This window comes from Martes martes (assembly GCF_963455335.1).
Source record: "Martes martes genome assembly, chromosome: 4".
Lineage (NCBI taxonomy): Eukaryota > Metazoa > Chordata > Mammalia > Carnivora > Mustelidae > Martes > Martes martes.
In genome coordinates, this window is record NC_137891.1 from 72,475,834 (window position 1) to 72,503,505 (window position 27,672).

The window sequence follows — 27,672 nt, forward strand, 5'->3', positions numbered from 1 at the left end:
GGAGAAACATGGCCTAGAACAGCCATGTCACTTGCTCAAGGTCAAAGAACTAATAAGTAACACTGTGAAAGCCTAGACTGCCATGAGCTATACTAGTCTACAGCTGCAGGCAACAAAATGAGATTCAAGGGAGATCTAGTTTCCAGGGGCGACAAAGCAAGCATGCATAAGGTAGTTGGGAATTCCATTCATAGAGACAGCTAAAGGTCAAGGGCCACAGGGAAGATATAGTGAAAGGCTTGGGTGAGAGGGGAATATGAGTGGCTCCAAGGTGCTATGAATAGACCTCACTTATTTCACCTTCCCACGGCCACACACTCATCACATCTTCACAAAGTCCAAGTTTATGTTCTGCCTCATCAGTAAGGGAAATCTGATCCACATTGCTTCTAGAGTACAGCAAACTAGACAGGAGCTTGGGTGTGAAGAAAAGACCTGAGTTGTATCCTGATGGGGCTTCCCCATACAGTTGTGCAGGTGGTACCCTGCACATATCTAGGCCAGACCATTCTGCCAAACCATACATGACAGTACCTAATATTGACACTGTCCAGTGGGGGATCTGCCACCTTGGAAAATTTTATGTAACTTCTCTGAAAGTCAGTTTCTCAGGGACAAAAAGGGGATGGAAACTTTCATGTCATTGGATTCTTATGAAGTTTAATGGATATTACATCTGGTACAGAGTTGGCAATTCAATAAATGTTATCAGTATGACTCTGTTGAGAGAGTCTAGTGTCTTAGAGTAAATTCAATTATTTTTTTAAGATCTTCAAAATAGAGAAGTATAAATTAAGTTTAAAAATAGGACATTCCTACATGCATTGAATACATTCAAAACATAATTTAATATATAAGCAATTGACTGATCAAAAGGCATTCCCACAATATTAGGAAAATTATTTCAAATTATTGTTTTGGCCAAATGTTGGGGAAGGCATTAGTTTGTGGGGTCAAGGAACATTTTTGGGATAAGATGGGGTTTAACTATTGGAGCGTTGCCAGCTTAGGGCAAGATGGAGAGGAGAAGGTTGAGTGATGGCAGGAACAAATAATTTGTAAAGGCCAGGATCAGAGAAGAGAACAATGATTCATTCAGCAAACACCCAAAGGAAAGAAGGAGTACCCAACAAAAACAAAACAGGCTTTGGGGAGCCTCCTTGTAGCCCTGGATGAGACATTTTATGCAAATACAAACATGCATAGATCATCACTTTTAGTTCTGTTCAGAATCCAAAGAAAGCAATAACTCCAAAGTGCAATATTTCATTTAGCAAAAACTAAAAAGATAATAACTTGATTGTGTATATTTATAAACTATGTATTCATATTTTTATTACTGGTCTTATAAGTCTGCCTCCCATGATACCTAAAAACTAAAGAATTTTGCCTACTAGAAGAAAGTTCCTTTAGTGAATCCATAGATGATGATGCTGATGATTAGTAATAATACTCATAAAACTCCATAAAATATTAACTCATAGCCTCTAGCCTTTAGTTTCAACTAGTTACTACCGTATCTGTGATTTTTGTGCAAGAATTTTCTGCATTTAAGTAATCCATAAATTGAGATTGATCAGAGGTTATTATGTGTGATACATAACCTGAAGTTAAAAGTGCGAGACTCAAACATGTAACTAATTGACCTTACCATCACCTACAAGTTTAAATGGAGACCACAGAAAACACTGCCAGCAACAGTTGGTCAACAAATTATAGAATTCTTGTGCCAAACATATATAAACAAGTAGGAACTTTGCATCTGCAGATAATTGGTCTGTAGGAGATTTATGATTGCACCCTCTAGGGTACTTAGGAACACAGGTGAATTTGGGGATTGTGCACTTAGAGACCATAACTTACACAGGGTAGAAATCTTGACTCACAAAATATTGTATTTAGAATCTTTGTTTAGCCCTAATGAGTAACATATGGAATATATGTGGTATCTTTTTATGCTCCAATTAACCCAAGCAAAAATGAAACCATAGTTACATAAAGACCATCCTCGTATTAAAACCCCATGTTTTCAAGTTGAGGTTCAACCTCCCTTTTGGACAATAACAGAATCAAGTTCCTTTTGATTGTATGTCCTCTCTATTCCCTTCCTCCTTCCCTTGCCCCATGGCCAACAATTCTATTTATGGTCTTTACTTATCTCAGTTTTGAAAAAAATGAAAGTGCATAAGACAAAAACATATATTGGATGAAAGTGTCAGTTAATATTTAATATCTCATAATTTCCAGGCAACAACACTTTTTTTTTTTCCAATGATTTTCTTCTTTAAGTTTTTAACTTAGGATAACAGCCCTTCAATATCTACCACTGGCTTTTTTCCTTTTTGAAGATCTTGTGCGTTTTTCTTCTTAAAAACTTTATTCATTTGAGGTGTCTGAGTGGCTCAGTCAGTTGGGTGTCTGCCATTGTCTTCGGGTCATGATCTTGGGGTCTGCTCAGCTAGCAGTTTACTTCTGCCTCTTGCTCTGTGCTCTCTTTCTCTCTCAAATAAGTTAACAAAATCTATAAAAAAAACTAAAAACAAAAAACAAAACAAAACAAAACTCTGTTCAGTTTAAGAAATAATAGTACAGTTTTGCAATAAGTTAAGTCAATTCCTAGTTAAGTCAATTGCTAAGAGATAGAGTGTACATCTGTGGAAACATTGTTTCTCAACAATTTTGACTCATCATTTATCTATTAACCATAAACTTGATTTTATGTCTATTAACAATTAGCATCTGTTTTGAACATTATTCATATTCAGATCAAGGCAGAATCATAAAAAATCAGAAACCTAGAAATTTAATTAAATCTATTTTGCGCCCCTCCTTGAGAAGCATTATCTTCCGTTAAGGAAATAACACAAACTATAGTTTGGATGTTTCTCTGAATGTATTGAAATTTCAAAAAAAAAAAAAAGAAGAAGAAGAAGAAGAAGAAGAAGAAGCCATGAAAATTATGTTGTTTCCTACAACAGAAATCTTCAATCTTCCAGCTTTTTACACCAGACAATGGTTAATGAACTCCTCACATTTAGATTGGATTGATGTGTCCAGATATAGAAATGAATATGCTTTTGTTAATGACACCCAATATGGGTTCCTAAACATTTTCAGAGCCATGAGCAACAAAATGCAAGGCCTGTTATTTGCTATTCTATGTCCACTTATTATGTAGTCAATGAGAGAAAAGATGTTCAATTTGGATCTATTCTCCTTTTAAGATGTTATTATACCAAGGCTCATCAGACTACTTTAATGCAAAATTACTTTTCAATTGGAACCCCAAATCTAATAATTGCTGAATATTTTTCCCTTCTCTGTATTTTCTAAATTGTGTACAGTAATTATATGTCTCTTCTGAAATATGTTTTGAAAGTTTCCTTTTGTATTTTAAAAAAGTCAACAAGGGTGCTATAACTGGGAATAGGTAGGTTTAGGACGAAAACTGGTCTCTCTGACATGTTTTATCAAATGGTATTCCACCAAACTCACCCTTCCCCATGGCAGGCAAATAGCCTGATTCAAAGGATTATAGTTTTAAATATAAACTTTCAGACAATTTACTTTACAGTTAACTTAAAAATTGCTGCCATTTTGATTATTATTTTTTAACCAGTATAAATACCACTTATACTCAGAGTCGGTCCATAGAATTTCTTCAAAAGAAAGGCTGCTGGACCATCATCATGCCAGGGTTATCTTAATCATGACAGCACATGAAACGCACTTTGGCAGCCGGCACTGTTCAGAACATGCCAGACATGGACATAGCCCAGTAACTAAAAGCAATCTGATAAAAACAGGAGGAAGGAGGAAAAAGGGCCAGGTACATAGGGAACTACGATGAGTAGTACCTATCACAAAGGAATACTTCTGTTACTAAGACAGATAAATCAGAAAAACGGTCAAACTCAGACCTCTTAAAGGCAGATATTTCAGTCTAAACTTCCCTCCACTTCTTCAGTGTTACAGATTCCCACTGCCCTCTGCCCAATTGGATCTTGGATCTAACAACTGTCCTAGTATCCCCCCACCTCCCTTACTCATGGCAGTGAAAATTAAATTTGCAATAGAATATGTATTGACCTAAAATGATGTTCATAATATATTACTAGTTAGACTCCCAAACTTTATGTGCATTGTAACATATATCTGTAAAAAATTTCATTAACAAAGACATACATCCAACCAAGAAAAGATGTAAAAATACATTTATACATATACATGTATGTAGAACTATAAAAATATATGTGTTTTCTATTTATTTTTATATATATGTATATTTGTATATTTCTACTAGGTGGTTAAATCTGTGACGGGCTTATGTTGGTTTATATTTTTGTTTTTCTATAGCCAACCCAATAACCATATGCCACCTGTCAAACAAGTGTGTGTTGGGGGCTGCTATTGTTAATGGGCTTTCCATTATCTAGGGACAAAGTTCCAAGCTTTGTAGCTCTCACATAGGTTACGCAGGATCTGGCCCTGACCCCCTCAGTACCTTCTTTCCTTGTTGTGTACCTTATGCACTAATCATCCTTTTCCCAAAAGTGACAAGTTCTTTCTGCATTAGTGCCTTTGCATATCTTTCATTTTGCCTGACATCCTTTCTCCATGTCTACCTGGCAAATTCATTTCCTCCATTCAAGGTCTAGACTTTTGCCAGGCCTATCTTTCCCTATGTTCCCATGCTGACTTATATAAGCTTCTACTGTCATGTTAATCTTCCATCACACTGCGAGTTGCCAGAATTAGGAACCATGGATTCTCACATGCCTGGAGGCAGGTGGTAGGTGTTGAATAAATGAGTGAGCGAGTGCATGAATAAAGTAGTAAACTTCATAGTGTCATGCTGAAGGTTAGAGGTAATGAAGCTTATGAAGTGTAGAGTGGAGTATCTGAAACATAGCAAGTGTTTATGAGAGGAATAGCTTCCATTGTCATCATTATTATATGAAGCACTCTTGTCTGCTTTGCTTCAAGGGTCTCTGCATTGTTCAACAGCCCCGTTCAAGGCCACAACAGCAGTGTGTTCCATAGAATAAGGAATTCTGCCATGGTCCCTGCATGTTGGATCTTATTTTTTATGGGCACAAGATAACCAGAGCAAAACAGATGGATGACAGGGAAGATCTAAAAAACTGATGGTTTAAAAAAAAATTTTTTTAAACAACAAGGGGTTAGGTTTTCATAATTAAACCATCAAGAAACAGAACAAGAATAATTGCCCTAAAAAAACAAACAAATAAATAAACAAACAACTTTCCATTTACCTCCTCTATACTCTTCCTTTGGGACCTTTCTGATTAATCTTCCCATTTGATTTTTCTTTGAATGAGACCTTCAATATTCAATGTGCATGGTGTGCGTGTGTGTGTGTGCACATGTTGTGTGCATTATAGTGTGATCCACCTCAGTACTCACCTACTCTATCTCAACCTAAGTTTGGGCCGGTCTAGAGACCTCAAGATACCTAAGAAATATCAACAATTGTTATCTACAGGACTGAAAAAAAAATTATAAGAAAAGTAAAGACTAAACATGTTAGAAGTAAACCCATGTGATGAGCTCTTAGCTGGGTGAGTGGAAAGTCGACTAATGTGAAACCTCAAAAGCTTCTCTCTTTGACTAAGGAAGTCACGGGTGGGATGGCACTCTTCACTTAAGAACAGGAGATATGGCACCACTGGTATCATTTTGAAACAAGTGTTAGCTAACTCATGAATATTTTTACAAAATATTTTTCCAGGATCCTTTCTGTCATAAGTCCTACATTTCTTCTTGCTTTAATATTTGCCTTTAGCCTTCCTATTTGCCACTGTTAGTATCAGTTTATTTGCGTTCAATCCTAGCACAATTTGATTCTTTGAGGCCTCTGACTTTTAAGTTTTTAGAGGTAGGGATATTTTTCACATTTTTTTTCAGGTATAGGAATATTTCCTGCTTGAGAAAAGGCTCAGATTTTGCACATTGATTCTTTTTTTAATTTCTTGCATATGATTTCTCCATTTCTCTCACTTAATTTTTGTGTTATTCATTCCCATATCTTTCCTAGAGCTGTGAGTGTCCTGCAGTACCCCCTGCAAAAGAATCTTTCCTTTGGTACATCATTCCACAACAGAGTCTGAAAAGCAAAAATCTTTAAGATACTTTATATTATTTTTAGCAAATTAGTTTTATACAAAATGACTTCAGTTAATCTGGAAAGATTATCATTCCATTCTTCACATGCTATATCTCAGACATTATTAGCATTTGTGGGTGTTGATGATTGTTTTATGTAATTACCTGTGTTGTTTTGTGAGAGTGCCCCACAATATCACTCTAATTAAGATTCTGACATGTCCCTTTGGTTGTTGAAATGCTTGTTAAACAATGTCAAGTGGTTGTTTTTAGGTTAAATCTAACATGAATAAAAATACCCAGGTCACACATGTGTTTAGAGTCAGATTCTAGTTCCATAAGTGACTCCCTAGATCCTACTTTAGGGCAAAAAAATGAGTCATGTACATACAGAAAGGTGCCATGAAACATAAATATATAGCTAGGCATAATTTGAGTACCATTAGATGTCTCTCTCCTTAGGAATATCTGTACCTGGAACTTTACTCTTAGAAATCAAATCATTTATATTTCAGAATACTTTGAGGTCTTTCATGACCCATATCAAATCCTAAAATTATTGGAAACAATGGTCCCTGGTGGCCTCATCAACTACACCATATGGAAATTAACTGACAGATGGCAGATCAACAGCCTTTATAAATGGGAAGCACACTGGTACCTGGTTGAGGGGATTACCAAGAGTAAGGTAAGAATACCGAAAAGGAGCTAAGAGGATACCAAAGCCGGCAGAGCCTGCCACTGAAAATGATCCAATCTGAATATGACAACCAAATACCTTTTAATCAAAATGTTGTGCTGTAGGTAGTGAAAATTTATATTTAGAAATTTGACCTAACCATTAAACACAAACAGGATTTTGTTTTCTGAATGTTTACATTTGCCAAAAAAAACCAACAATGCAAATCTATATTTGTGCAAATACAGGATTAAAAATTAATTAGAAATGTTGAACTGAATGATTAAGTAAATGGATGGTGGACAGTGGGGGCCTAGTTTCTCACTGTTAAAATGGGAGTTTTCACGTAAGCAAGGCTACAGTAGTCCCTGTAGCAAAAGATTAAAGTTAAGGACATCAGAATGAATTCATGTTTAGTTTAATCTAGATAAAGATGGTTACATATACATACAGGGATATTTATAGGTATGTGTATATATACAGCTTAGTATAGACACATTTCCTTTCTGTCAGCTGAGAGTATCCAAAAGTAAAGAGCACACCTGCATTCCAGATCTCAGTTTCTGAAACTTTTCTCAGATAAAACCACTCTGTGGGTTGATGGCTGAGTCCGGGACTAGGGCAGGAAATATACAAGAAGAGTCTGGAATTTCTCACAGTGCCAAGAATTAAGGAGGTGCTAAAACACACATGCACACAGTGGTACACATATGTCAAAGGGATGTAGGAGTCAAATGAAAGAGTTACCCATGATCACATCTAGAACAATTTGAGCAATAAAACAAAGTAATATCAGATTATAATAAAACCATATAATATGTATTTATTCATCCACATTAAAATAAATAAATATATTAGAAAGAAAGGACAAAAGACTTCCAAAAAAGTGCAGACTGCACATAGAAATTTCCTTTAAAAAATACATTATCAAAGGGGGGGATGGGGACCAGGGATAAAGTAACTCTACAGTAGAGAAACTAGACAAACACTACCTGCACCAGGCAATCAAGGTCAACATTACCAGGGATCAGTCATTTTAGTACTAGACTCCCTTGTTATGGTGTGGTAAAAATGGTACTTTCTCTTTGCAATCTTCCTCCCAAAAATATATCACCCAGTCTACTCATAGAAAAAAACATCAAACAAATCCCTCTTGAGGAATATTTCGCAGAATATGTGACCAATGCTCCTCAAAACTGTAAGAGTCGTCAAAAACAAGAAAAATCTGAGAAACTGTCACAACCAAGCCGGTCTAAAGAGACAAGATTACTAAATGTAATGTGGTATCTGGATGTGTCCTGAAAGAGAAAGGGGACATTGGGTAAAAACTAAGAAAATCTGAATAAAGTGTGGACTTCATAATGCATCAATATGAAGAACTAATGATAACAAATGTACCATGTTGATATATAAGGTATTAATAATAGAGGAAACTGGGTACAGGGAAACTGATTTCAAAAAGTTCATTGAAATTATAATTTGCTCCTTTTGGTTTATCACATGGCACTAATTTAATTACAGATACATGAATATTTAAAATCATAATGCTATTCTATAATACTTGTATCATAGATTCATAGGTGATACAGGATATGCTAAAATTAGAGTTTAGATATTTCTTGAAATAGAAACACAACATATTAACGACTCTCATCTAGAACTCTTAGATCACCATAAAAATATTCTGTGATCTCCTGAGAACCGCATGCTGGTTTCTAAAATTTGGTTCAAGGACCTTTATATAGTCAGCCCCTAGACACATACCAATGAAGGAAAAGTCCATGACCTTAGGGTCTTCTGTTCCACCTCTATTGAGAGCCATTGGTTTTTATCTCCCAAATCAAGGTACACAAACTTACGGGATGTAGCAAAAGCAGTACTAAGAGGGAAGTTCACAGCAATCAATGCCCATATTAAAAAAGAAGAAAAAAATTTTTGTTTCTATGTGTGGTAATGGTTAACTAAACTTATCCTGATAATCATTTCACAATATATACATATATCAAATCATTATGTTGCACACCTAAAACTACTACAATGTTATATGTCAAGTATTTCAGTAAAAAATATAAAAATAATCTTTTAAAAGAGAAGGAGGATTTCAAAAAAACCTAAGTTTACACTTCAAGGATTTGGGAAAAGAAGAATAAACTAAGCCCTAAATTAGCAGAAGGACGAAAATAACAAAGATTTGAGACAAAATAGAAAATATAAAAACAATAGAAAAAAATCAATAAAACTAAGAGTTGGTTTTTTTGAAAAAATAAACAATATTGACAAGCCTTTAGTGAGACTTGGGGGGGGGGAGGATACTCAAATAAATGAAATCAGAGAGAAAAGACATTATAACTGATGCCACAGAAATAAAAAAAAATTAGAAGAGATTATTATAAACAATTATAAGCCACCAAACTGGTTAAATTCCCAGAAGTATACAACCTACCAAGACTACCTATAACTGTTAAAAAAGATTGAATTGGTAATTAAAACTTCCCAACAAAGAAAAGCTTAGGACCAAAGAGGTTGGTGGATTCTGTCAAACATTAAAAGCATTAAAACCAATCTTCTCAAACTCTTCCAAAATGTCAAGAAGAGAGTACATTTCCAAACTCATTTAATGAGGTCAGCATTACCCTCATACCAAACCGGAAAAACACCACAAGAAAAGAATATCACAGGCTGATATCCCTGATGAATATAGATGCTAAAGTCTTCAACAAAATACTGCCAAATTAAATCCAATAGCCCATTAAAAGGTTTATGCTGCATAATAAAGTGGAATTTATCCCTGGAATAAAAAGATGTTTCAACATATGCAAATCAATTAATATGATGCACCACATTAACAGAATAAAGGATCGAAATCTCATGATTATCTAACTAGATGTAAAAAAGCACTTGACAAAATTCAACTTTTTTCATGATAAAAACTCTCAATAAAGTAGGAAAAGAAGGAAATTGCCTCACCCTGATAAAGGTCATATATGAAAAGTCTATAGCTAACATTGTAGTCTATGGTGAAAAATTGCAAATTTTTCCTCTAAGATTAGTGACAGGGCAAGGATGTCCATTTTTGCAACTTCTATTCAAAGTAGTACTGGAAGTTTTAGTGAGAGAAATTTGGTAAGAAAAAGAAACAAAAAGCATCCAAATTGAAAAAGAAAAAGTAAAATTATCCCTGTTTGCAGATGACATGAACTTCTTTATAGAAAATCCTAGATTCCATTAAAAAAAAAAAAAAGCCTGTTGGGATTTAATAAGCAAATTCAGAGCAGTTGCAGGATACAAAATCAACATGTGAAAATCAGTTGACTTTCTATATACTAATGATGAACTATCTGAAAAGGAAATTAGGAAAATAATATACAATAGCACCAATAAAAAAGCACAAAAGAACCTTAAGAATAAACTTAAATAAGAAAGGGAAAGTCTTATATAACTGAAAACTATAAAACATTGATGGAAGAAATTAAAGAAGACACAGAAATGTTAATTATACTTCAATAAAGCTAGGAGAAAAAGACACAAGAAATGAAAAGAAATCCTATGTTCATGGATTGGAAGATTTAATATTGTAAAAGTCCATATTACCCAAAGTAATCCATAGATTCAATACAACTGCTATCAAAATCCCAGTGGATTGTGATTATGATTGAACTACAGATTTGTTGTATGTAAATCATGTATATGGATACTTATAGTGTTAGCCTGTTCTCCTACATATCAGTAGTGGTTAGTTTTAATAACCAAGACTCAGCTTCTGTGCTACAGTTGTCTGATGTATGTAGCCCCCTCAGATATAGTGAAAAAAAAAAAAAATGTACAGCCTTTGTGATCAGTAGATCTGGATAAAAATCTTCAAATCTCTGCCTTGCAATTTAATGGTATATTACTTAAATCTCCAAACCACATTTCACCTGTAAAAAGTACATGATAATATGCAAGCTTGTCTGTTTTTTTATGAGAATCAGACTACACACACACACATACATATACGCATATACACATGCATAAATAGATAAGATAGATACATAAAGATAGAGAAAGAAAATAGATGATAGATAACAGGTAGATGATAGATAGATACATAGATAAAAATCTAGCTAGGACTTGCATAATGCTCAGAAAATAAGTTTTGGTGTTATTATAATTCATGACCTCTGTTAATTACCCACTGACATTCTTTAGCTCTAATTCTTCCCAGGTTCTGTCCAAAAAACAAACCTCAGAGGTGTGCAGAAAGCTGGTTTTTGGTATTACATACTTCCTCCATGTGTCCTATCAGAGAGCAGATTGTAAAATTTGCCAGATAACTCAATGAGTCAGTTTATTTGATCAAAGGTATTTGCAATTACTTAACAGTATGAGAACACCTCCATTCTGAGGCACAGAACTACCAGCCAATGCTGAGCACTTGGTTCCTTGGTTGGAAAGTTACACTAACAATAAAATGGTAACTTCGTGGGAGAGATGGCAGTTTTTGATATCAGGAGTACTTTGGGTAACTTTGCAGCCCAAAAGGCTAACAAGTGGTGGGCATCATATTGTAGAGCATTGGAATAAGACAAATTCTAGAGCATCTGTGCTTATAACACTTCTCATTGTTCTAGGGGCCACAGTTCAAGAAATGGAACTGGAAAATGTGCAAAAAAAAAAAAAAAAAGGAATTTAAATGATTGAGCAAAAACAGAGTTGAGGCCAGAATTCATTAGTTACTCAGAATAATTTTATTTTTTAAAAATTCATCTCTGAGACTGTCCCAGAGAATAGATTCCAGGGACCATTGCTATCATGAGATGCTATTAGCAGTTCAAATGGTGGGGTAAAAATGCATTTATTAATGACAGATATGTACTATGTATATGGTTATTTTCAGATGCATAAAAAGGACTTTATGGATTTCTTTATTGCTATCTTTCTTAATTCCAATTTAACTGTATGGTCACATTGAAGCCACTTAATTATTATGTTTCCACTTAACACATCTCTATTCCCTACCCCCACAAGTGGTATTCTAATAGACTCTTACAAACAGAATTTGTAGTGACTTCCATTAATACCAAATATTTCTTTTCATTGTAAATAAATACTTTTAAATATTAAAAGGAACATTGTGTAAAAAATGCAAAGACATTTCTTTCTTTGCAGACATAAGCATACATGGTGAGTTCTACAAAACCAGCTTCATCTCTAGAGAGTTAATTTGCTGCCTCACCTTCATTTTATGTATGGAGTACAAAGCTGTGTACTTTGGGGAAGATTTTTTTCAGCATTATTTCATTCCTCTACACCCTAGAAGAGGGAAAAAAAAAAAAAAGCCTGCTTTTAGAGTATAGAACATTGACTTCATAAATAAGGGAAGTGTATCATTTAAGACTTCTTCTTTTGAAGAGCTTGTGAAACCATTCTTAAAACTCTGTTCTTAAAGGTCAATTCTCTAAGTAGATATCTTTTTTTTTTTAAGATTTTATTTATTTGACTAAGAGAGAGAGCACAAGCAGGGGGAGTGGCAAAGGGAGGGAGAGAAGCAGGGTCCCCACTGAGCATGGAGCCCGATGCAGGGCTTTGCCCCAGGACCCTGAGATTATGACCTGAACTATAGGCAGCCGCTTAACTGACTGAGCAATTGATTTTGACCCTCCAAATAGATTTCTTAAAGATGGGACAGTTGAAGAATCTAGTTCTGCTGATGCCTACCTATTCCATGGTGAGAAGTTGAAGGGTGAAGCATATGGCCTTCCCAAAGGAGCTAAATGCTGAGAAATAGACTTTTCCTCTTGGGACCTCATTTCTTTAGAATGTATTAGTCGACATGGCTGGATATCAGTAAGATATGCAATCCTGCTAGAAATTGCAGACCTCAGAACCTAAAATATGTCTACCAACTGAGCAAAGTATATGGAAAAAGTCCAGTAGATGGGACTTAATATGTATGCATTCTTTAAACATCCCTTGAGTGCCTAGTTTGTCAGAAACCTCACTAGGTGCTAGAAACACACCATAATTTTTAAAAGATTAATTCCCCCCCCCACATTAACTATCATGAAACAATATTAACCTTCTGCTTTGTAAAGCTGAATTTTTAATGATCAGTTTTCCCTAGTTTTCCTGTTGAAGGCCCCACTCTAGTTTCCAAACTCATTTACTGTCATTAGAACTAGGCCCAGAGGTACCTGGGTAGCTCAGTCTGTTAAGATTCTGACTCTTGATTTCGTCTCAGGTCATGATCTCAGAGTCATCTTCCTCTCCCTCTGCCCCCTAACCCGCTCATGCTCTCTCTCTCTCTCATAAATAAAATCTTTCTTTTAATTTTTGTTTTACAAAGACAGTGAGAGGCAGAGCATGATCAGGGAGGAGGAGGCAAAGGGAGAGGGAGAAGCAGACTCCCTGCTGAGCAGGGAGCCTGCCCCACAGGACCTGGGGACCATGACCTGAGCCAAAGGCAGATGCTTAACTGACTGAGCCCCCCAGGCACCTCTAAATATACAAAATTTAAAAAAAAATCCTTTCTACAAGGCTCTCCTCCCAGAGAATCATGATGGGAAGGAGATGGATGTGAGTCTAGAGATCGCTTGGTCCAATTCCCTTGGCAGACAGGGGTACACTGGTTAAGCGTATTGACTTTGCAGTGAAGCTCACCCTGGTTTGAACCCTATCTCTGTGCGACCTTGAGCCCCTCAGCTCCCAGACACAGGAAACAGAGGTAACCACAGAAGTTACTTCTCAGAGTTACTGGGAGAATAAATAGTACTGTCAGAAAAGTTACAGAGCATAGGAAATCGTCTTACCAATCAACGTTTTTTGGCAATATTAACATTCTATTCTTGCACTATCACTATTTTTATATTGCGATCATACTATTACCATTATATCATTATTCTCATTGGAATGTAGAATAAAGCAAAGTTCAAGAAAAAAGATTCTGGAGTCCTACTGCCAGAATTAGAACCCCAGCTCTGACACTACCTTGTCTAGTTACTTAGCCCCTCTGTGCCTCGGTTTCTTCACTATTAATGCAGACGTGAAGTTAAGACCACGGTAGAGTTCATCAGATTGCAATTGTTAAAAAAAGAAGTAAACGGGAATGAACAAAAACTTGGAAGAGTGCCTGGCATAAAACAAGCATGGTAAATAATAACTGTAATTGGTTGGGGCACCCGGGAGGATTAGCTGGCTGCTTTATGCTCAGGTCCTGATCCAGGGGTCTTTGGATTGAGCCCCCCAGGTCAGGCTCCCTGCTGGGGGGGGGGCGTCTGCTTCTCCCTCTCCCTCTGTTCCCTCTGTTCCCTCTCCCCTCTGGGGGCCTCCCCATTCCCTCGGGCCACCCAGAATCCCAGAGTCCCTTAAAAGTGGTAGAAGTGTTGGCCTGTTGTGAGCTTTTCCTCAAACTCTCATTCAAATTCAAGCGTGTCTTCTTTTGCATTTCCATATGCTTTGCTTACACAAAAACAGTAACACTTGCTTCACAGCCTCCCCCTGCAGATGATTTGCATTCTGCTTTTCTCTGAGGGTCGGAGCAGAAGCATCTGTCCTGTGATCACAAGCTCTCCCAAACTCCTGGAATCACAGGAACCTGACATTGCGTCCAGGGGACATGTCATCATGGACTCCATCCTTTCGTTGCTTCTGAACACTCAGTTTTCTATTTTTTTTCCACTATCTTAAGTGGGGCTGCGATAACAATATAATGAATTATCTAGTTACGACTTTTGCAAATCTCTTGGAGACTTTTAAAAATTAATTTGTACTAGCTCTTTGTTGTAGTTGCACTGAGTCATTATCCCAGGCTGTGTCTTACCTTTCCAGGTGGTCTTTTGTTTGATGGATTTGTTCTGCCAAAACATAATGCTTCATATGAAATAACCTCTCTCTCACTGCCTCAGACTATGTCCTTCTCTCTCACACATGCACAGAAAAGTGTTGTTTTGGTTCTTCTCTCTCTCTCTCTCTTTTTTTTTTTTTTTACTTTATACTGGTATTGTAAAATGTAATAAAATAATGGCGATATGCTTTGAAATGCCATAAAGAATTATACCAAAGAAAATAATGTTAATCATTTGAGGTAGCACACCATTTTAATTCCTTTTCAATTTTTTTTCAGTTTATTTTATTTTTAGCTGTAGGAAAAAGACCATATGTCTTCCAATTTTTTTTCCCCTTTCTTCATTGGCTTCTTAAAAGAAATTTTTCTTGAAAAATAGGTCAAGTGAATGGGCGGGGGGAGTTTGTCTTTGCTCTCGAGAAAACTGTACCAATATATATTTTTAAAAACTTAAATGTCCAAATTATCTTTCTTAATATTTATTCAGCACTATTTTCCTGCTCCCATTTCATTGTAGCTTACAAAGTATATAACACAAAATGGTAAATGTTTACCATTTTGTGTTATATACAAAATATATTTTTTCCGTTTATCATTCATTTATTTATAGTCTCATTGCTTTTAATGAAGACTTTGAACTAGACCACACAATAGTTTTGCAGAGAAATTACTTTGTGTTTCTTGAGAAAAAATGCTTTGCTAAAACCTCTTCAGATGTGTTTTCAGAAGTTAAATACTAGAAAAGTAAAAATGGGTTTTTTTCTAAAAATGTAATCTGTGCCAGAGACCAAGCTCCAAAGCATCTAGAAAATTTTAGGCTGTTAGTGACTATTCCAGTGACACTTAGATTAATCAAGTTACGAGAAAGAGGAAGATAACAATGAAACAATACTGGGGGGGGGGGGATTAAAGAAATTGAAGCTAGCCTCCAAGAAACAGCTACAAAGGAAAAGAAGCATCAAAAAGGTCAAGGAGAGGGAGAGAAAGCAGAAAATAAAGAAACAGAGCAAAAAGGGTCTTTCCATTCATGGTTGTACATAGAAACTTCTCAGGTTTCTTCTATTCCAGAAGAACCCAAGTAAATTACAAACAAAAAGTCTTTAAGGACAAGAGCAACAAAAAAACCTAGACGTACTAACCGGAAGGTATAAAGCTTCATCTAAACAAAAGAAAAAAAAAAATGTATGGCAAGCCAAGTTTATTCAATCTTGTGGGAAAACAAATCGAAACTAACCAGTATTTACCAGAATTAACCATTGGTGAATTGGGCCTTCTACTGTACCTAAGTTCCTTTGATTCTTTATGTCAAACTCCAGTTTGGGTCTTATCATTTGAAAAATATAATAAAATAACAACTTCAGCTAAGATCATGCTGCTATTTCAACAAAATACTATTTTACAATCAACAACAATTAAAAATGCATGCTATGGGGTGCTTGGGAGGCTCAGTTCTTAAGCATCTGCCTTCCCCTCAGGTCATTATCCCTGGGGCCTAGGGTAGAGCCCCACATCAGGTGGGCTCCCCAAAGGGCAGGAAGCCTGCTTCTCCCTCTTTCACTCTCCCTGCTTGTATTCCCTCTCTCGCTGTCTCTCTGTCAAATAAATAGATAAAATCTTCAAAAATAAATAAATAAATAGATAAAGCATGCTATCATTTTGACTCAACTAATTGTGCATGCCTAAATAAGTATCAGAACGTAATACTTAACCTGGCAGCACCATCCACAAGATATTAGTTGGCTCCATTGCCGGCTTAGGAGGAAATGCATACCAAATTGTTGCTTAAGCCCATTTGAACCAAGAACGAAATGACAAATATTAAAAATTCCAGAAATTACTTGCTTCTGTGGGCCTTGTTTGTAGTCCATCTGTATATGAAAACAAACAAACAAACAAAAAACAAAACGAGCTTCTTAAAGACCGTTTGTGTATACACACTTGCTGAAAGGTCCATCCTCGTTAGACGAGGATCTAACCAGCTCCAAGTTTCCAGCCAGGGAACGTAAGAGACCAAGTATGTACTACCATCAGATGGTAATTTGGTGAAATCACACAAGTAGAATCTCTAGTGTCCACATTCCCTTAGACATATGTCACATGACACTGACTTGGCATTGTGGATACCCTTATGCTCATTGATTTGATATGAAATGGGCTGATTTTACTGGTCCACATCTCTTTCAGCCATGCAGAATTCCCATCGAAGTGAAGAACGCTTCTGTTTACCATTGAAGTTTATCATCATTCTGTTTATCATAATGAAGTCAATGGGAGTTCTGTGCACACAAGGAATGAAGCAGCCAGCAAAACTGAGCCCTAAATACTAGAGATCTGGAGAGAGGCCAATGATGCACTGGCATGGAAACGGAATTGCCATCTTGCCTTTACAGCTGGTCTCTTGAAATGCGATGGGAGACTATCAGAGGACGGACTGCAGAAATGGTACGTCTCTCTGCACGGCACTCAGGCTCTGGACACACAGACCCCTGAAGCTGGAGAGCCTTCCCCGTGCTGCTGGATCCGTGCGGCCACTTTCATCTGCCGTTATGAAATTAACTAATCGAAGGGAAGATTAACATGGAGCAGAGCTATCTTGGAAATTAAAAAAAAAAAAAAAAGTACACCTCGTAAAGAAATGGTAAGTTCAATAATTCAAAAGGAAACAGTGGCTGGAGAGATGATCTTCGCCACATTACATCACAGCGTCCCCTCCAACCCACCCACACCCACCACAAACCCTCATTTTCTGAAGGGCAAGATTGTCTCAAGGTCTTATCGGCACTAACTGTATTACCAAAGCACAGAGAATACAATCAGATCTCTCCCCTTCATAATGTAGATGTTGTCTTTTTAAAGCAAGCTTGATTATATTCTGAATAGGTCAGTCTGTGTGCCTGACATTTCTCCTCAGTTTCCTGTGACCTTTTAATAAGAATGACTTGGTTTTGCACTGCAGAAAATGGAACTGTCCCTTTTCAATCAGTGAATATGAGAAGCACAGTTTGAACATATCACATTTTCTGTACGGCATTATTACTCATATGACAACAAAGTAAATGAAACCCTATCTTTCTTTAAAAACATGTGTCCTATTTGGCTTTAATTTTACCTTCTTCTGCTGCACGTTCACATACATTTGTAAATATTTAAACAAATGTGCAGTCACATTTGCTCAGGGAAAGTAACAAATTAATAAAGTCTCTGTTGAACAAATCTGACTTTTATAATGTATGCTTAAACAGATGTCATCTTTGAATAGTGTTGCAAAGTATTATTAATATGGACCTTCCATGGTTATAGAGAGACAATTATGAACAGTAATCCAATTTCTAAAATTGCAGAAATGTTCCTCTTTATTAGGTTTTTGCGACAAAGGAAATCAACCAGACAGATCATCCGGACCTGGATACACACGAGAATGGACCCCACCTCACCAGTGAAAGCTGGGACCACAATGCGTCAAGGCAGTTCCTGCAGTAGGTGCAACTCACAGTAGGTATCCATTACGGGCGACCCTGGGAACACAGGGTTCGATCCTCCACTGAACACACGTGTGGCGGAAGGGAACCGATGCAAGTTTATCTCCACAGTTGGACTGGTTTCCTGGTGTAGAAACTGCATGAGAGACCACTCAGAGAAAGATAAGCACAGGGATGGTACCCAGTGATGGAGTAGTGAGCACTGGCTATAACAGGTTACCTGCGAAGCTGAACAGGGAAGGGAACCAGAAATAGGTATTCAGCACTCACGGTGGCAAGATACGTGTGAGGCACTGGGTTCTTCTCTCGAAGATTCTATAAGATGGCCCCTGTCCTTGTGGAGGGGGGAGAACGGGAAGACAATCAGCAAGACCCTAACGACAAGGTCATTGCTAACTGGGGTCCACGATCTGAAGAACATAACTAGAATGGACTAGGGCAGAAAAATGATTTAAATCAGGAGTTGGCAAACTTTTTCTGTAAAGGGCAAGATAGTAAAAATTTTGGGCTTTGCAGACCACTTTTGATCTCTGTCGCCTATTTCTGTATCCTTTTAAGAGAAATTTTTTTACTTAGTTCAGAGGTCTTACAAAAGCAGGACAAAGGCTAAAACCTGACTGTTGACTACAGTTTGCAATCTGCGGTGACATAAGAGGAAGGCAAGAGCTCGAGAACAATTAAGCATAAAGGCTCAAGGTGGAAAATAAAGTCAGCACAGAAGCGACTTCCAGAGAGAGAGGCTGGGGCCGTGCACTAGGCTCGGCGTCTGCGGTGAGACTTAACGCACCCATATTCTATAAGCAGTAGGAAGCTACCAAAGAGTTTTGAGCAAGAGGGATGATATGATCACATTTACATTTTTAAAAGGCCAGTCTGTATGCCCGGCAGAAAATTTGCATCTGCGTTGTGGCAGACTGGTACCAGCAGCCTGAGGAGAAGGAATCAGAAGGAGAGGGTGTGAGCAGGAAGGATGGGGCAGCAGGGCGTGGAAAGGGTGACAGGGAGAGAACCGCTTCTTTCTTCGTCCCTTCGCCTGGCTCTTTAGGTACCAGAAAAGCTGCTTGCGCAGAGGTGAGGGGCGTTTTCCATCCAGCTGCGTCTAAGACTCGGCGGATTGGGCTACTGCTTCTGGACATCATTTGTCCTTCTTTTGAACTTCCAGGAGTCCAAGGCTTCATTAAAAAAATACTCATTAATTCAATGTGGTTGTTCAACCAGCAATATCTTTTCCCTTTTTTTATTAATTATTTTTATTAACATATAATGTATTATTGACCAGCAATATTTTTTAAAGCATGAATGTACGTGTCTATTAGGAGTAAATCTGTATGAATATGTAGTACCAAATGAGTACAAGGGAAAGGTTTAGAAGGTAATTGGTATCTTCCTTTCCCTCACCCCTTCTTCACATCTCCTTTAAAGGCGACCAAACTCGATTAGACTTGTCTGGACATAGAGGAAGCAGAAATCAATTGTTTACTCTCTCCAGGATGTGACTCACTGTTTCCACCATCACGTTCCCTGCCTTGCCCGCAGGACTTCTTAGCACACTGCTGCCAAAGACTCCCGTCCTCTAAAACTGAGCACAGGACTCACCTTTTCCATGAAGCCTTTCCAGAAGACAAGAACCACTGGCCTGCTGTAATCAATGATTACAGATACGCACACCTGTGCTTTGACTGTCATGGGCTTAGCCGCTCTCCTTTGCTTCAGGTTCTTGGTCTTAGATTTCTAGTCCCCCTTTCAGCCAGGGGCACTACTGTAGTCCTCAGGGATGTTTCCTTTTTCTCTGTGAGGTTGCCCCTGAAAAAGACCAAAAATAGGAGCAGCCTTATAAACAGACACTACTGAGGCGATATCAACTCAAATCTTAGAAAGGGGGAACTTTCCTCCAACGTGTCCCCTACTCACCTCTCAAGAGCACAGGAAATTCTCACCACTGTGAGTTTAAATCAACGGTGTTCAGTGTCTTACAGAGGATCCTATTCTCCTTGACGGTTCTATAAAAAGAAGGAGCTAGACATGGTCAAATGCGTCCGGGGCATCCTGCTACTTTCTTTCTTCTTTGGAAACTAATAAAGCAGATTAGCACATTAAAGACTCTTTACTCTACCTCGTTAAACTTCATCTGACCAACTGTTTCCACAATTCTTTGACCACAAGACCCACTGTTGTTCTACACCATACTAGTTCCTCAAAACATTCTGGAACTACAAAGTTCAGGCATTGCCCTCAGCAGGCCTGGGATGGTGTGGTGTGGGGAAAGAGGAAACAGAATTCACCTGGGTGACATGACCCGGTAGCATTTCATACAGTGCCAAATTAGCTCCTTGAACTAAAAAGGTAGCTCTGAACTGGGCGTGGGAGGAGGAAGACAGCATGCTTTACCCTGTGTCTTTTCCCAGGGAGGACCAGCAAGCAGCCTCGAATGGTGACATGTGGCCCTTTGAGGGGACAGGTAACACTGAATCCACAGAACAGCATTGGTTTTTTGAGATTAAGCAAAAGGCTGTAATCACTAACTTCTAGGTATGGTTGGGAAGAATGACTCAGTTTAAGGCAACTAAGTCAGAGGGCTCGGTGTCTTTGAGTAGAAAGCACAGGCCCTTTTTGCCTCAGGCAAGACCTGGTTAAATCCAGGCCTTTACCCTTTCCAGCTCTGTGAGTTGTCCTTTAGGCCCTGCTTTTTTGGGATTAATACTACTATCACAGGACTACTGAAAGTATAAAATGAGTCAATTTTTTCAAATTAACAAATATACAGCCTAACAAACAGAATAATCTACAAAACATCTGAAAGAACATCTTGATGGACATCCCTAAACTTAGCCAGAGTTTATCACTTTTCATCTCAGATCCAATTTTTCCCTAGTGCAAATTCCAACCAAGTATTAATTCCCATCATTATGTCCTAATCCAAACATGCCTTTATCCCAAACCTCTTTTTTTTTTTTGATGACAGAAAAATATCTAACCATACACATATCTTCAGAAATAAATGGAAATTTCTGATGGAATTTAAAAAGAAGAACTTCTGGCCCAAAAATATATGGGCAATGTAATGGCTTAATTTCAAAGTTACTTATGGATTTCTTAAATGTAAATCTTTTTCACTAGGCACATCTTCTATTTTGTTTTGTTTTGTTTTGTTTTGTATTTATTTCATCAGTAGGAAAGGGATGATACTTCTTATATATAAAGTCAGACTTAAGATAGAAAGTGACTCAATTGGGCAATGAAGAGATGAAATGCCTGGTGGATAGTCATCAGAAGGCTGCAGCTGCCCAAAATACACTGAAAAATCAGCTGTGCTTATAGTCTCTAATTCTGGCGGTGAAATGTTTTTGGCCCAGATAACATAGTATTTGCTACACAAAAGCAAATCAAAACACATCTCCTGTGTAAACGCCACTAAGGAAGGCAAATTATATGGAGGTGTTTGTACATGTGTCTAACCAGAGGCAGCTTTAGTTGAAAAGAATCTCATTATCTCAGGTCTACCATATGTACATGTGCATATAAGTAGAAGGAAGACAAATTCAAAACATGGCCTTGGCTAGTAGGATTGTGAAGGCCAATCTAATCTCTTTAGTTAAGGTATTACATATTGGCTTTAATACTCTGACACACATATTCCAAATACAGCTCTCCAGTCAAGAGAGGATCAGACTACTGAGATTTTTATGTTCACAATTTATTAAAAATTAAATAATCTCCAAACAAACACAACAAAAGTTGTAGTATAATTTAAATGTTGCATTTAACAAGTCAATATTTTAACATAAAAATGTAATGAAATATAAATGTGCTTTTCACAAGACAGTCATAAAATGTATTAAAAATATATTATAACTTACAAAGAGTGTGGTCTAGTAAGGGGATAGAAGCATCAAGCTCTATGATTAGCATTCTCTTTCATTTCTGTTAGAATTTCTCTACAGTAGTGTGTTTAATGTCAAATATCTAAACTTAAGAGCCTGGTGAATACGAGGGCCAGACAAATGTCCTCTGACTATTACCTGCCAATGATAGGCTAGCCTTTCAACAAAACTCTTCTGTGCATTCCTAATGGCCTAAAGAAGAGACATAACTATGTACATCAAATTCCATTGTTGGAATTAATATTAGATTTTACCTAATTCAATACTGTTTAATGACAGATGGGAAAACTAAGACTCAAAAAAACTAACTGACTTGTACATAAACACAGAGCTTATAAAAGCTGGATAAAACCAAAACCTATGTCCGTAGAGTCTATTTCCAAAATATTATTATTATATTTAATTTTAAAACACAAACTGAGAACGCAGATCTATTTAAACATCATGAAAAAATGAGAAAAAAATCAATTTGATAATAAATTACAAGAATTTAATAAACATTAATATTGTATATAGAATTGTCTGTACACCCGCATTTAATCACAAAAGAGACCTATTTATATGTTATTCTAATAAGAAAACTAGGTAAACAAATATAATAAAGTAAGAGAAAAAGCTATACCAACACTTTCTAGTAAATATATAGAAGTCACACAAGAAAGTATTAATACTTAACATTGGGAAAGGGCATGGTCATACATTAAAATAATGGAAAATAAATTTTACTTCTCATTTTATTTTTGTTCTGTTTGGTTTTTGTGAACATGTGTTTTTCCTGATTTTCATAAAATAGCTAAGCTATCTTTATATAAGGAAGCTAATATCCTACAAATGAGTAATATGATTTCTTTGAAATAACTATGAAAATTCACCCCTCAATTTACCACATACTAGGTAGTGCAAGAAGAAATTCTCCGTAAACATAAAAACCAGAACTCATATTGCCATATTTTCTGACCCTAATGAAATAAATCTAATCAAAGTTTCTATTTAACAACAAACAAAAACTCGCGTTCCCAACCTAGATGTAGTAAGAGGAGCTAGATATGTAGTCCCAACTGAAACAACCAAACAACTGGACAAGATATATGAATGCTTTTTAAAACACAGAGTATCGGGCAACAGAGGAAAACAATCCCTGAGAGATGGGAAATAAACAACCTGAGCCACATGATTGTCCATAGCTTACTCCCTTGAAAGAGTTTCCAGACAATAGTACAGGGAAGTATAACCCAGGTGAAATCCAGTCGACTTCCTGAGTTGAGCCAGAGTCGAAGTCCAGAAGGATCAAGTTAGATTTATCAGGACAAAGTACAGGAGAAGAAAGATGTTGCAGATAGAAAAATCCAGAGATTCCTCTTAACTAATGATTAGTGGTCCTCCTTGATGACTGATCAGGGCAAGTATGTGGTCAAACTACCTGAGACTAGAGAAAGAACCACCTGAAAAAAATGAGAGGAAACAGTACCCAGCAGCTATCACCAGCACAGAGAGTAATGTCTGTACCTACAAAACTCTTACAAAAACTCTTTATTTCTGGAGCATTGGGTAACGTACACATGACATTGTTGCATCAGGAATGGAAATTAATTGGATCTAGTCTAAGCACCTCACTGGACCCACCTAATCTTCAGGGTCTGAAAGGGTCAAACTACTTCTAAGTAATATTGACTGAGAAATAAGCATATGAATATTTATAAAAGGTCTAAAATTTTCACTATTCAAGAAAGGTAAAATTCACAATGCCTGGCATCCAGACAAAAGTTACCATGCGCACAGAGAAGCAAGAAAATATTACATATAATGAGGAGAAAATTAAATAATTAAAAGCAACAAAAGAGTTGCATAAGCAATATAAAATGAAATGCAGAGATTTTAAAAAAAGAATTTAATGAGCTGGGGGACCACTACAGGTGGCATAATACATTTGTAATTAGAGTTCTAATAAAGAAGAGAGAAAATAATCTACAGACAAATTCCTTAAAAAAATTATAGTTGGAAATTTTCTGAATTTAATGGCAACTATAAAACTGCAGATATTAGAAAATCAATGGATCCAAGCACAAGAAACATGAAGAAAACAACACCAAGTCAGCTCATAATCAAATTCCTCAAAACCAGCGATAAAGAGAAAGACTTAAGAAATTTGAAAAAGAAAAGCAAATTAAGGTAAGTAGGAAGAAAGGAAATAGTAAGATTAAAAAAATCAGTGCAATAAAAATCAGAAAAACTCTAGAGAAAGTCAATGGAAACAAAAGCTTGTTTTGTGAGATGATTAATCAAAGTGACACCTTATCCAGATGAATCAGAAGGTAAAAAGGAAAGAAAAAAATTGCCACTAGCAGCAATGGAAAAAGTATCATCAGTATCCAGATTTTATGGATATTAAAAGCATAATAAGGGACTACTATGAATAACTTTATGCTAACTAATTTAACAACTTAGATGAAATGGACAAATTCTTTGAAAGATACAAACCACCAACGCTTACTCAAGAAGAAACAGATAACCTGAATAGATCTACTTCTACTGAATGAATTTAGTTTGTATTTAAAAACCATCCCACAAAGAAAAGTCTGGGTCAAAATAGTTTCACTGGTGAATCCTACTAAACCTTTAAGGAAGAAATAATACAATTTTACACAAATTCTTCCAGAAAATTAAAGAGGAGGGAATAATTCTTAGTTTATTCTATGATACCAGTTTTACCCAAAACCAGCCAAAAAATGCTTTAAAAATCAAAAAGAAGAAGACTGTAGGCCAATATCCCTCATAAAATGGATACAAAAATTCTAAACAAAATATTAGTGATATGGTTCTGAAAAATACGTTGAAAGATAATGTATAATCCCAGCATGAAGGAATTTATCACTGTGTCATATTTTTGTGTGTCATTAAAAAGTATTATTTTAAAAATTTTAATTGCCCAGTATTTATTGATGGTGATTGCATTGGATCTAAGAATTTCTCACCAATGTTTTATAGTTTTTAATGTACAGGTCTTAAACATCCTTTGTTAAAAATATGATTTTTTTTTTTTTGTATTCTGATCTTGTATTTTTGAACTTTGTTAATCTCTTATTAGTTTTTGGTAATTTTTTTTGTACAGAATATTGGATTCCATTTTTTACGTATGTACCTATATATATCTTCTATGAATAGATACAGTTTTTCACTTCCCTTTTTTCACTTCACTTCTATGAATAGATACAGTTTTTCACTTCCCCATCTGGAAGCCTTTGTGGGATTTTTTTGTTTTGTTTTGTTTTTGTTTTTTGTTTTGTTTTGTTTTGTTTTTGCCTCCCTGTATTCGCTAGAACCTCTCTTAAAATGTTGAATAATCTTGTTTCTGATCTCAGGGAGAAATCATTCAGTCTTCTGCCATTCAGCACACTCAGGGTTTTCATAGATGCCATTCATTAGGTGAGATGGCCTTCCTATTCCTGCATACCGAGACCTTTTATGAAGAATGGTTATTGGATTTTCTCAAATGCATTTTTAGCATTGACTGATAGTTTCATGCAACCAAACACTACTATTTAAAATAATATCAAAATATGAAATAACTTAGCGGTAAATCTGACAAAAGATGTGTAAGACCTGTATGATAAAAACTACAAAACATTGGTGAGACATTGAAGAGTACCTAAATAAGTGGAGATATTCTGTTGTCAGTGTCAGAAAAACCAATGTTTTTAAGGTGTCACTTATTCCCAAATTGATCTCTAGTTTCAAGGCAATCCTAATCAAAATCCCAGCAGGACTTTTTTGTAAAAATTGACAAGCTGATTCTAAAATTCCCATAGCAGTTGAAAGAACTTAAATAAGCCAGAAGAAAATATCTTCTAATTTACATAAAACAGTTGGAAAAAAATGTCACTAACAAAAAATTCCTCTGAACAGAAGTATAAAAGAAGCAAGAGAGCAAATGAGTTGGGAGAGTGTTTGGGGAAAGGGAGTTCTAGGCAAAGGGAACAAAAGGAGCAAATGGCCTGAGACAAGAACATGTTATATGCACAAGTAACAAAAGGGAGGCCATTATGATTGGAGTGTAATAAGCAGAGGAAGAATGAACGGAAATGAGATTGCAGACTTAACTATGTGCCAGATCACATAAAGCTAAAGATATGAGTGGGGAACACATTGAAAAGTTATGAACAAGGAATGATATGAGAACTTAGATTTTTGCTGGATTAATTAGACTGAAGGAGGCAAGGCTCAAAGACCATCGAGCAAGCTGTTGCAATAACCCAGTGACAGTATAGTAGCTCAGACCAGCTCGGGCTGGTAAAGGAGGAAGGCATGAGAATAGTTGAATTCAGAAATATATTATGAAACTAAGGGCAATGAGATCTGTCGATTGATTTTATGAAGGTATGAGAGAAGAAAGAGAGGATTCAAGGCTGACTCCAAGATTTTTCATCTGTATGATGTTGAAGAATGGATTACCATTTATCAAAATGAGAAACCTTATGGAAAGAGTATGATGGCAGGGTAATGAAAAGTTTTGTGTAGCTCAAGCTTACATCCCTATCAAGATAGTCAAAGGGGAGCATGATTATAATGTCCAGAGCAGCAGTCCTGGCTAAAGATATGAATTTGATATTTCAGGCTGTGAGGCTAGACGGGGTCACATAAGGGAGTGACAGTGAACCCTGAGCTGCCCCAATGTGTAGAGGCAGGAAAGTTAAAGAAACAAATACAGACTGAAGAAACTGTGAAGAAGTGGCTAAAAGGATGGGAGGAGACCAGAAGAGTGTTTGGGGAACAAATGAAAATAGTTTCAAGAAGAAAATAATTAACAAATGTGTCAAAACCTGCCTGACGACTGGTCACTGGATTTAGAACTAAGGAGTACATTCGTGACCTGAGAGCCAATAGTTTAGGGTATAGTGTAATCATGATTGGACTGAGCTCAGGAGAAAAGGGGAAAAAAGGATTCACAGATAGAAAAGACAACTCTTTTGAGGACATTTTCTGTAAAGAAGCGGAGAAATAGGTTAGTAGCTGGAAGTGAATTGGAGAAAAATAATTGAAAATAAATGAAAGGTTGCCTTCAGGTGATAGAATTAAAGGAGGCTTTTTTTTCTCATTATTTGTTTTTGTCTAGATTTTCCAAATCCCTATAATGAGTGTATGTTGGTTTAATAGCCAAAAAATAATGCATTGCAAAATGAAAAATAAGTCGGTAGTTTCTCCTCCCTTTCTCCATTACATAGAGATAATCACTATTAGCAAGACAGAGGACTGCTGGGATACAACCATTAAAAAAAAAAAAAGATTCCAGGACACAGCAACAAGAGACAAGGTATAGAGTATCTACAACATGCATCAAAATTCTGGTGTCTTGACTTAGCCACACGGTGCCCTGGGCTATCATCAGAGGTGTGGATGCCACCCAAGAAGCACTTTCAACATCTGGGAAGCCTTTCTTCTTAGTATCTATATGTTATGATGATTCCAACTGCTTATAATTATTTTGGAATAGAATGGTTTTAATATTAAATTATTTGCTTCTTTTTTATGTGTTAAGAAGCTGGGAAATAAAACAATCTCATTTACAATTGCATCAGAAAGAATAAGTCCTTCGGAATAACTTTAACCAAGAAGGTGAAAGACCTGTACACTGAAAACTGCAAGACATACATGAAAGAAATTTAAGAAGACACAGATAAATGGAAAGAT

At 36.5% G+C, this 27,672-nt stretch overlaps 1 long non-coding RNA gene across 1 annotated transcript; it reads right to left on the reverse strand.

The window, feature by feature from the left end:
* Nucleotides 1–2,204: 2,204 nt before the first annotated feature.
* On the reverse strand, nt 2,205–16,752 carry LOC308342368. The gene is made up of 3 exons (XR_013966778.1): nt 16,337–16,752; nt 12,021–12,097; nt 2,205–2,533 (listed from the first exon to the last, which is right to left on the reverse strand). It is a non-coding gene; the product is annotated as an uncharacterized lncRNA (long non-coding RNA).
* Between the last annotated feature and the right edge of the window lie 10,920 nt (nt 16,753–27,672).